The sequence below is a fragment of the Triturus cristatus genome, chromosome 7 (genome assembly GCF_964204655.1).
Source record: "Triturus cristatus chromosome 7, aTriCri1.1, whole genome shotgun sequence".
NCBI lineage: Eukaryota > Metazoa > Chordata > Amphibia > Caudata > Salamandridae > Triturus > Triturus cristatus.
The window spans coordinates 366,424,615-366,437,141 of record NC_140590.1 but is presented as its reverse complement, the minus strand read 5'-3'; the positions used below and the strand labels follow the sequence as shown (position 1 = coordinate 366,437,141).

Here is a 12,527-nt window from a genome sequence, read left to right as displayed (position 1 = left end):
ACCCCCTCGGACGCAGGAGGAAGAGGGAAGGGTTGATAGCAGCCGAAAACAAAGGGAAGCAAAGGTTCAGGCGGCTAGATGGGACATGACTAGGCAGCGAGGGGAAGCGAGGGAGGTGGCCTGGGTGGGAGGAAGGGTGGTCTCCCTGGGAATCCGACTCTGCTGCGCAGGCAGAAGCTTGGAACCAGCCACTGAAAGCTCTTCACGTGGGACGTTGGCAAAAGAAGAAGAGAAAATACACTTTTGGCAAATTCACACAGGTCAGCTGAGACCTGGTATCGCAAATTCATCAGCATAAATTTACGCCTATTGAGCAGTCCTCGTGAGGTGGCCTAAAGGGCCATGGACACATTTTGGCTCGCTGTCTTTAGATGAAGTGGTGACTGGAAACCCTTATATTTTTGTTTGTAAGAGGCACACTTCCACGGCCTTCATTCTGAAGCAGGAGGCACATTTTAAAGTTTTCATTTTGTATTCACTGTGTGGACGGCGAGGGAGATGAAAGTAAAGAAAGCGATGATACCTTCTTCTCCTCAGTAAATTGTGGCGTGGGCTGGACTTGAGGCGCCTGGACAGCATCCTGCATGAGAGAATCCGGAACGGTTGCGGAGTGGAGTCCTGTCTGACCACAAGACCACGTCACTGGGACGGTCTGAACATTTATCTCAGAGCAACAGTAAGTAGACATTCCTCTTGGTGATTTAGTTGTGTTTCAATTAAATGTCTTGCACTGGTGAACAGTCTGCACAGCGCAGCTCTACCTGTGGGCAAATATGAATAGATGTACTCTTGCACGTCACCATACCCCTGCCCTATGATATCCCTCCACCCTTCTTGGGACTGATCACCTCTTGTAATGACCCCAGTTTCCAAGAAAACAACGTGAAATGTAAAGTTTTTGTACCACAAGGTAATGGTTTAACAGAAAACTAGGATTTCTAGTTATGAGATCACTAAAGACAATGTAGTCATACTGCCAAGGAGTAATTGTGCTTCGCGGAGGGCTGGTACTACCATTCCCATGCCCCAACATTGACTTATCTTTTGGACCACCTTGCGCAGGGGCAATAATGGTTGTGCCACATCAGAAGAGGTCAAGGTTATCACTAGATAACCAAGGTGGCCATCCCTTGTCCAGAAATCTCAAGTTGCCCCCTGAAAGCTCTGAGTAGTCCTCCCTTTCTTGGAGTTTTCCCTCCATGGTGGCACTTGTTGGAGGACTGGCTGTACCACAAAACCAGGGAACCGAGGGCAAGGGGCTAGGTAAGCTTTTGTGGGTCATGTGGCAACCAAATCTTTCTGGAAGGCAGGGTGGGGGCATGTTTTGGGTTCCAATGCATGTCACATTCCTTCTAGCTGTATGGTGGGCTTGCACTCTGTGTGCAGAGTGTTTGAGCGTGAACGGTATGGTTTCTTTGTGGGCAGCCCCTTCAAGGAAGGAAAATACACAGGAGAGGCACTAACCACACAACGAACTAGGCATGTACCTTTGCCCATGCAAGAGAGAAAAAGTATGTGCAAAATGCACCAAGGCCTCGCCTGTCTCATTGTAACGCACTCCTAGGAAATGAGTTTCTAGATTAGCAACTGTTTCTTGCCTGTGTGTGCTTCATTCTCACTTCAGTAGTGTGCTGGGAGAGGGGAGTCTCTTTTTTCTTAAACACATTGCACAAAAATTCGGTCTAAGAGCTTTGTCACTACCCCTACACAAGGTAGTAGATACCACAAATGAGGCACAGGCGTAAGTGCCCTCAAACGAGAATACAGCGTGTGGCCGACTCTGGTCCAGCCCTACTGGCATTCAGCGCCAGCCACCGGCCTGTGCCCTTTGGGGAGAGATTCTTGATTCTGCTTATGCCAGTCTGCTTCAGCAGCGTCAACAGGGCATGGCAAGCCAAAGAGGACGGGCGCTGGAGCACCGATCATGTCTGAGAGGGAGACATACCACATAGGCATGGCTAATTTCCCCCTTTCTCTAGAGGTAGTTCGTCGGTGACATGAACCTGCGGTGCAGACCTTTCCAGTGCAACACCAGGGCCGATCGTTGGAAGGGGCGCTCGTTTCTCGGAGAATGTAGAGCAGGGCTGGCTCTATTCCATTTCGGCATCCCTTATGCTGAGGATGGAGGTGAAATTAAAGTGTACGAATGATATTCATTAATTTATTGGCAAATTTATGTTTTTTTGTAGGTTTACCTCATGTCAAATTGTTTCATTTTCGTGGGAACATTCTTCTGCAAAAAGTGGATTTGTAGATAAATTTCAAGAAAAACCAGCAACAAAAGCTCCTAAGGATATATATTTATTTTGCCTAAAAGCAACCTTCGAATAGCTCATGTATGGGCATTTTCTTCTGCTAAATCTACCTTTGCACTTTTCAATATTGTTTTAGTTTAAAAAAAAATTGAACATTTGAGAAAAAGTTTTGTAATGGGCACCGTTTCGCCTAGATTTTCATGAAATCTACGAAAGAGAAGTCTAACACCCCTTGGATACAGCGCCATCTCGTTCCGCGCATTGCTGTGCGGTGTCTGTTGCTTGCTCAGTGCTGTGGACCAGAGTCCGTTTGCATCGAATGGCAAGCATCGCAATTTTCCTTTAAATTCCACTTCCCAGCATTACCGTAGGGGAGCAGCAGGGTAACGGAAAATGATAGCCCCTCCCTGCATAACGTGATGCCCCCCGACCAGAGTCTCCCATGCCTCAGAGATATTCCTTTGATTGAGCTGAATGGGGCCCTCCTTGAAGTGTCGGGGGCCCCCTGGAGGGTTCGCCCCTCCCCGCGCCACGCCCCTGCAGCAAAATATAGAACACAAAGTGAACAACGAGTGCAATCGTCAATTATCGAATGATTCAGCAACAGGAAAGCCGATAACCTTGTTGCTGTTGTGTTACCGCCTCTGACAGCCATGACGCAGGCCAGCGGACCTGAAACCAATTATTCATTCCCCTGACGTCAGAGCAGCAAAAACATCAATTGCTGTTTTTCACTGCTCTGTGTTCAAACCAGTGAAAACACGGGTGCTGACCAGTGCGCTGGTGGTTTCATTACATCTCTATTCCAGTGGCATGGTGGCTGGCAGTCCGCGGTCTGACCTCTCGCCTCACTTAGGTCTCCAGCCTCCAGGGATGTTGGGGAGTATGGGAGGCGTTCTTGTTATGTTGTGTAATACTACTTTACGAATATTTGTAAAATGCACATAGGCATGAGCTTCTTGGCACTGTAGGAGTAAGTAGCGCAACCTAATGACAACACCTAAGGTTATAATTGACGTTTATGGATTAAAGCCAGGTTTTCACCTGTTTTTTATTAAGCAACACACAGGTTGCTGATTGTAAGGATAGAGGTAAGGAATTCCATATTTCTTTTTAGAACAATGGAAAAAACCTTATGCCCATAGGAGAATGTTTTTGATCTAGGGTTGAAAAGAAGGAACATGCTGGATGAACGCAAGTTTCTATTGGGATCATGTCAAAAAAATTGGAAGCAAAAAAGATTGGAGATATTTTGTGAACGGGCTTGTGTGTATTTGTCATAGATTATAAACCGTATTCCGTGATGAATCTGTAACAAATAATGGGATCTTAAAAAAAACGTATAATATGGTCCAGTCTTTAACAGCTGGACAGAAGGCGAGCTAGGGCATTGTGCACAAGTTGAAGACGTTTGACTGGGTTGTTTGAAGAAGTCAAATAAGGTGAATTTACATAGTGCACTCCTGACTGAATTAAAGTATTGAATACCCGTATGTGGAAGTCGGAGCCTATAAAGGAAGGAGCTTCTTTAGAATTTATAGCTGAAGCAAGCAGCTGTTTGCCTGTGACTGTGGCCTGAAGCTCCATGTAAAGAGAGTCAAGATAAATGCCTACATTTCTTACGATATTTACAGGGCTAAGACGAGGGCCTATTGATATCAAGCGAGGTAAGAAAGACCTCTGTTTTTAGATGATTAAGATTCGAAAGTTGGATAACATCCACTATTTTGTAATTGGCAGACAGTTCTTCAAATTGTCATAGTAAGGGTATGGTGAATTGATTTTATGACTATATGAGATGGTGAAGATAATCTTCATGTCATGTACATATATGTAAAATCACACCCCTTATTGATGTAATAACCTAGCAAGGGGGTGTATGTACAGATTAAATAGCAGCCTAGGATTAGACCTGAAGAGGCCAAGAAAAATCAGCCTAAACTCTGTTAAGGAAGGATTGATCCATTTAGCTTGGCCCAAAATGCCAATGTATTAAGGTTTTGATGACAATGGCATGATCAATGGTGTTGAATGCTACAGAGAGGTCCAAAAATATGACGGTGCCGACATCACAGTCGTTCCACCAATCTTTAAAGGTCATCTGTAGCTGAAAGCACCCTAGTTATGTGCTGTGGCCAATGCTACAGCTTGCCTGAAAGCTGTCTAGCAACTAATTTTTAGATCTGTGAGAAATTTAAATTACACTGGCGTGATTCACCAAATTTTGAGTTTTTTGTGCTACACCTGTGTAATGTTCTATTCCCGTGCTGCGCCCGCATATGTAATGTTCCATCCCCGCGTGGCGCCCGCACGCGGATATGGTGTTGTTCCTGTCTCGCGCTGCCCGTTGGCACGTGAGGTGAAAACGTAGATCAGTTGGGATTTGACGGTTTGTCACAGTTTGCCTTCTGTCGAGCGGCTTTCACGCCGGCCTGTCTGTGGGGACTTGTGAATATAATACACGTATTCTGCCAACTTCTCTACGTGAATTATTACATTCATTTGGCGACGAGGAAGCGGAGTGTCCCCACATCAACTCACCGTATGGCATGTACCAATTCTGCCGCATACCGTTTGGCGTGGCCTCGGCAGCCTCGGTCTTTCAGCGAGTCATGGTCAATATGCTAAAAGGGATAAAAAATGTTGCTATCTTTCAGGATGATATCCTCATTTATGCAAAAGACCAAACAGAACATGACAAGATCTTGAATCAGATTCTCTCCATCTTTCAAGTGCATGGTGTAGTCCTAAAACGTGACAAGTGTGTGTTCTCAAAAGACTCAGTAGAATATCTGGGTCACACCATCTCAAGTGCGGGAATCACACCTAAACCATGTCTCGTACAGGCCATTCTGGACGCCACTGCTCCAAAGGACAAAACAGGGGTGAAATCTCTACTAGGGCTGTCTGAATTTTATGCTCGCTTTATTCCGGACTATGCTACAAGGGTACGACCCATTTCTAAATTGCTTAAACAACAAAATGAATTTGTGTGGGACGATGATTGTGAAAAAGCATTTTCGTGGCTAAAAGAACAATTAAGCTCTGTTAAAGCATTGAAACCTTTTGAACCATCTGTACCATGCACGTTGACTGTAGATGCTAGCTGTTACGGTCTGGGTGCAATATTGACCCAGGAAGTAAAACATCAGGAACATACCATTGGTTTTGCATCAAGGGTACTGCGGGACACAGAAACACACTACTCAGTCATTGAAAAAGAACTTCTGGCATGTTGGTGGGGCATTGAAAAGTTCAAGAGTTACCTATGGGGCAAAGAATGTACGTTACAAACAGATCACAAACCCTTAGTTGCTATTTTGGGGAACGCCAACCATCGCAACACTACACCATGCATAGCCCGTCTTGCATCCAAACTTTTACAATTCAATTTTGAGGTCACGCACATTGCTGGAGGGAAAAATGTAAGGGCGGATGCCCTGTCTCGTTTGCCCTCTGCTCACAATGAATCTGTCCATGATGATGCGTACATTGATGATGATGAAATGGAGGATTGCATAATTGCGGGTGTAGAGATACAAAATGTGTGTTCTGTGGTGGAAAAGAGCTGGTATGCTGCTATGGATAATGATAACACTTTAAAAAGTGTTAAGAAATATATTATCCAGGGGTGGCCAAAAGAAAAGAATGTTGATGTAGAGATTCAACCGTTTGTAAAGGTCAGTGATGAGCTATCATTAGAAGATGGTCTTGTCTTTAGACTTGATAAAATTGTTCCCCCAGTCAACATTAGAAATACTCTCCTCACTAAGGCACATGAGGGACACCTGGGAGCCACTCTCACCAAACGTAGGATTCGGGAATACTTTTGGTGGCCTCAAATGGATAGGGACATCGATGTCTTAGTTCTGGAGTGCACCATTTGTGCTGGTAGTGACAAGAGTCTTCGTACGACCAATCCTCCCCTCGCGCCTATTCCCCTTCCTGAATCTTCTTTGGAAAAGTTAGGCATCGATGTATTAGGACCATTCTACACCTTGCCTCATCAGAGCAGATTCGCAATTGTACTTATAGATTATTACTCGAAGTGGCCTGAGGTCAGATTTGTATCCAGAGCGGACTCTAAGGAAATCATTGATTTTATGAAAGAAATGTTCATGAGGGAGGGTTTCCCTAAAACCATTATCTCAGACAATGGGGTACAATTTGTGTCTACTGAGGTTGAAGAATTTCTTAAAGAATCTTCAATCAGTCATCTCAGAAGCTCCCTTTATCATCCCCAAACTAATGGGCTTGTTGAGAGACTAAACAGAGTCATTGGGGATTGTTTCAAATGGGCCATTGTACACAACAAAGTCATACCCCCTACTGTAAGAACCATGTTGTGGTTCTATAGGACTACTCCCCACTCATCCACAGGTATCTCCCCTTTTGAGCTACTTAGAGGTAGGAAACCTTGCACGGAGTTTAGACCTGCATGGATGTCTAAATGGTTCAAATCCAACACTACACCACAGGAGCTGGATGAAAGGGTTAGAAGAAAAATAAGTGATGTACAAGGTAAACAAAAAAGATACTTTGATGATAGGAAACATGTCTCTAGCAGGAAGTTTGCTGTTGGTGACATGGTAAAAATAAAGAAACAAGGCTTTGTGAAAAAAGGGGTGTCCAAGTTCAGTGAACCTGTCTTTGTGGACAAAGTATGTGGCAGTGCTGGCCGCGTTAATGGGCGCAACTGGTGGAACATGAACAAGATCGTAAAAGTAAAGGATGCTGTAGGAGAAACAAATGATTCTAATGTTGATGTTACTTTGTCACGTACTTCCGTATTAGAAAATGGCAATGTTCATGAGTTGAGTAACCCTCTTGTCGTACCCAGGAAGAGTTCCAGAGTGGTCAGACTTCCCGCAAGGTACAGGTGATTGTCTTCCTTTACCTTTGCCCTGACTTTATCTCTATTATTTATCTCTCTATCTCTTTCTTTCTCTCTCTCCTTTTCTATCTTTGTTGTTTGGTCTTTCTCTCTCTTCCTTTATGTCTCTTCTTCCTTTTCCTCTTAGGAAAGGAGATATATGTAATGTTCTATTCCCGTGCTGCGCCCGCATATGTAATGTTCCATCCCCGCGTGGCGCCCGCACGCGGATATGGTGTTGTTCCTGTCTCGCGCTGCCCGTTGGCACATGAGGTGAAAACGTAGATCAGTTGGGATTTGACGGTTTGTCACAGTTTGCCTTCTGTCGAGCGGCTTTCACGCCGGCCTGTCTGTGGGGACTTGTGAATATAATAAACGTATTCTGCCAACTTCTCTACGTGAATTATTACAACCTGTTACTCAAAATTCCTGAAATTACGCCATTACACCACTTTGTGTAATCATGTACTGCTCGTGGTAAAAATTGACAGCGACTGGAGCAACTTGCAGCAATTTGTGGTAAAAATGTACTGCAAACACACATGAACACCAGAACGCCAGTGGCTATTGTTCACAGTGCTCTTATTTAAGTGCATTGCTGTGCCAAAAAGAGACGACAGGATGCATTCCATGCAAAAATATAGGCAAAATGATGGATTTGCATTCCATGTAAATATGTGAAAGCAAATTACACTATATTTTCACACCTCTACTTATTTTTGTCCCCAAATCTTTGACATTGACAGAATACACATTTTCCAATATTATGCCTAGATAGGGTAATGATGAAATAGGACAAAAATTACAAGGGTCGTCCATGCTGAGGGATTTCAAAAGAGGTTTAACAGCTGCTCACTTCCATTCATCAGGGACTATACCTTGTGGAAGACAACATTTGAAGAGTACCAGTAGATGTTTCTTCAGTTAAGAATATAGATGTCTCATTTAATTGGCACACCTAAGGTCATTAGTAGAACCTGAAGAGTGACTTATGCCGGACATTATCAGATAACTAGGATTCAGTGATGGGGTCAAAAACGGAAAGTTCAGGTTGGGTTCTGTAGGAGAATGTTAACTTGCTCTTGAGGATGGAGTTATAGACTCCTTCAAGATGGCTTCCATGATCATGGTAATTATATTACAAAACGACTGAGAGTTTGCCATAAAGTTCCCTACTGGGAGAAATGGTAGAGATTGAAGACTTTGGAGATTGAAGTTCAGCAAAAATATGAGAAAGCTCTTTGTTAGGTTTGGAGTGGATACAGTCCACTGAGAAAAGAAGGCTTTTTTGTCTCTCCTGGTTTTTATTTTTATGGATAGCCAGATGTTTGAGCTAGTGCTCTATAACTTGCTGAGTTAGAGTGTCGCTGGTGTTGAAGGGATCTCTATGTAGAAGCTTTTTTCCTCCTAAATTTGGGAACTACCCATAGTTCTCTGCTTCTTTTTTATTTGTTTAAAATCGAAAGTCTAAAGTGGCACTATGGGTAGGTATGGTATTAAGATCTTAGTTTATGTTAAAAAAACAAACCTTCGAAATTCAGTGGAAAAACCAAAGGTTAAAGTGACATTATAGCTAGCTATTTAAATAAGATATACAACAATGTTTAAAAACAAAAAAATGTCTTGAAAATCACCAGTTAGTTTAGTAAATTAACTGTGACATCCCCCCTGCCACGGAGCAGAAATGTCTTTATTACAGTCCAAGCTTTCATATTCTCGCTTCTGACATGGTGGAAACAAATCTCACAGCACAATGCCTTCTATTAAGAGCAATCTACTTGAAGCAGCATGTCACATCAAGGGCGTGAAGAAATTCAACCATATCACTCTAACACTAACTCCAATAGCTCACTTTACCAGTCTGCACCCTTTTCAACACCAGCTGCATCATCCACAAGCAGTCACACTCAGAACACCTTCTATCTCACCATCTCTGGTGGCACATGGCACTGCAGCAGCAGCCAAGAAACTGCCAGCTGGAGACAAAGAAGTGCATTAAAATAAACTTCAGGATATAGACTTTCTCTGTCTACAACATCCCATGCCCAGCAGGCCAGCCCCAACTCTCCTTCAGTTTAAAAAAGAGCTGAAGGCACACCTCTTCAAAGAACACTACAAATGGACAACATAGAAAGTGCACTTTCCACCTCACAACTCGAAACCCATCCCTCCCAGCTTTCTGAGTGCAGTCGTGTATAGCGCCTACTGCCTCTGGTTCATGCTTTATAAACACTGTGAACTTACACACACATCCTGCTGAGGGCTTCTACTGATAATGAACATGCAGAGAATATTCAAACATGAGTTAAATGTACTTAGTTCAGTTGATAATAGAATGCTTTACAGAATGAATAGTGTAGGCTGTGTTTCTTGAGAATTGTTATACAAAAGTATAGGTGATAACTCTGTCAATTGCTTGTTAAAGAGCCTAGTTACTGGACGCACTTGCTGTTTGGATACAGGATTACATGGAGTATAAATAACTATCTATTTTTTAATCTGTCAGTCTGGCGGCCATGCAGTGTTTTATGCACCTTCCTACAAGAAGCTCTTGCCAGCATCTTACCTTTTGTCGGATTATAACCGTGGCAGGTGTGGCTGGATAAAAAGGGGAAAGGTAGCTGTAGGATAAATTCAAAGGAGGCCAGGAAGAGTAAATTGTCAGCGTTGAAGAGTAAACCATCAATCAGTCTTTGTGCAGAACATTAGGGAGAGGTAAATAAGTGCCTCAGTATGTATCTTTAACTATACGAGTCCATCAGTCTAACATCCAGATTAGTTGGGCCTTATCTAATATGTTTCCCTTGATATGTACAGTATTGCCTGATGAACTGCCGATTACCTGTGTATTAAATAAATAAATACACCAAAAGCTAGGAGGAAGACCGTTGTGTAGTCTGTGATGAGGGCACTCAATTTGGGACCCCTCAGACAGCCTAGTTCCATGATGTGCTTCCACAGCTGTCCATATTTATTTTTTAGATTTCAACAATTGTTTTCAGCATCTCAGGCTGATCGTAAGGGGCGCCCTGTCATCATATTCACTCCATACAAAATACTCACGATGGATCAATGTTATGGATTATTGCATAGGAGAGGGTTTCATATGACTGAAACAGGATATGACATCCAAAGTGCTCAGGGTTACATGAGAAATCAGAGGGAGGAAGCAACCGTAGGGTACGTCCAGTCTCAGTCAGTGCAACTCACTGTTTCCTGAACTGAGTTAGAAGGAAAAGGAAACAAACAAAGCAGAGACTTACGGTAGAAAGTAGACTTGGACAATGATGTAGAGGATGACAGACAAGTTGCAACAAAAATGTGCAGTGGAATGGATCAATTTTGTGACAAGCACAGAACATTCTTAGCTGCGCAAAGCACAGCAAGAAATAACATTACAGATGTGTAGGTATCAATAACGGGGTTTTTGTTCACAGAGGGGTCTTAAGTGACATTAAGCAGATAATTAATTACCGATTATAACACTTGAAACCCCATGTTTAAAAATTCCATGTTATCAACAATATCTGCAGCTCCACATTGTGCATCTCATCTCTCATTTGAGTCCTCATACCATCTCAATTGATCCTATGAATCAGCTGCAGTGGGGCAGCGAATCATGGGGGAGCCATGAATATGATTGCCCTCTTTCTCTATACTATACATTCAACAATTTGGCATCCTGATACTCATTACCACTACCCTCTTGTCATTTCGCCCCTGCCCTGCTCAAATACCAAAATACCAGGTGTCCTCCAATCTAACCTTCAGCTCTAAGTGCCCTACCCACAAATACAAACAATGCCTAGCATGCTGCAACACTTTCCCACCACCCTGTGCAGTTTCTCCCTTTCTCACCTACATTTATAAAAAGCCTGACGCCCTGCCACACTCCCAAACAGCCTGTTGGTCATTTGATTACCTCTCTCCTGATCTATCTATCTATCTATCTATCTATCTATCTATCTATCTATCTATCTATCTATCTATCTATCTATCTATCTATCTATCTATCTATCTATCTATCTATCTGTCTGTCTGTCTGTCTGTCTGTCTGTCTGTCTGTCTGTCTGTCTGTCTGTCTGTCTGTCTGTCTATCTATCTATCAATTAAAAATATATAGTTATAACTTTATAGTTAGAACTTGAAGTGATCATTTACACTGAACCTACCCAGGGGCTGTCCTACCTCTGAAGGGAGGAAATCCCTGCACTGGCTTCCGGTCCAGCAGAGGATTGAGTTTAAGGCTCTCTGTTTGGTTCACCGGGCCCGCTGTGGGGGTAGTGCCAATGATGGAAGAGAGAGATTTAAACCCTATCTCCCGCCCCGTGCCCTGCGGTCTGCTAATCAAGGCCTTATCTGTACCTCCAGATTCAAATTGGCTAGATGGGGTGGTCGCTCTTTTGGCAGGCGTGCAGCAAGTTTGTGGAACCTTCAGCCTTTGGAGCTACGACTTCAACCTGATCATGCCCTCTTCAGGAAAATGCTAAAGCATCACCTATTTAAGACCCAACCATAATCTGATTTGCTCTCTTGCATCACTATTCACACCACAGCGCCAAGACACCTCCGGTATTAGAGCGCTTTAGAAATTTCTTTATACTTATACTTACATCCCACCTAAAACTCACTATATCTATTTATACATATATGTGTCTTATTTCTTTGTATTCAGCGACTAGTGACGCACTCAGTCGAAGATTATAAAGAAAATATGTCAGACCTCGACTTTTATAAGTTATTACAGTCGAGTTCTGATATCACAATGCCTGCTGCCAAAGCCAGCATCCAAGGTGAATATGTCAGGGAGTTTAATTGAAGCAGCTGCTTAAGGCAATGAAAACGGAGCATTGCTTTTCTTTCTTCTGCTCTATTTTAATAGCTTACAATGACAAGCAGGGAGGATATGTTTATTTTTGCACTCCTTAGATGGAGAAAAGCTAAATCTTTCTGCATGTTTCTAACCATTCTGAACTACTGCAGCTTTTTTTTTAACTGACTTGTATTGAGCTGTTTCTAATATCTGTTTGCAACAAATATCTAACAGGTTTATGATGTATTTAACTTTGCAATAAAAGTTTTATTTTTATTCTTCATGTTTGCAAATATGCTCACTCTTTCATATGAAACATCTATGCACCAATGTTTTAAGTGGATTGTGGAAAAAGTGATGGCGTGACCATGATTATTATTTGCTATAAAGTTCCCCATACCGCACAGTATAAGGATATTGCAACTTACTTTGGACTTGGAGTTTCATAACCTTACAAATGAACTCTGTCCTTTGGCCTCGTTCCTCTATATGGTTGTGGAACTCATCGGTGACTTGCAATATCCTTAAAATGTATGGCAGGGGGTACTTTATCCCTTATATATTACAGAGTGGCCGTTGTCACTCT

The 12,527-nt window shown here is 42.8% G+C and overlaps 1 protein-coding gene across 1 annotated transcript in view; it reads left to right on the top strand.

Moving 5' to 3' along the window:
• Nucleotides 1-315: 315 nt before the first annotated feature.
• The window catches only part of RASIP1 (Ras interacting protein 1), a 298,155-nt gene continuing 285,943 nt past the window's right edge, over nucleotides 316-12,527 (top strand). Inside the window, exon 1 of the mRNA XM_085616531.1 lies at nucleotides 316-676. The gene's annotated coding sequence lies outside the window, so the exon portion shown is untranslated. The remainder of the gene's footprint in view (nucleotides 677-12,527) is intronic.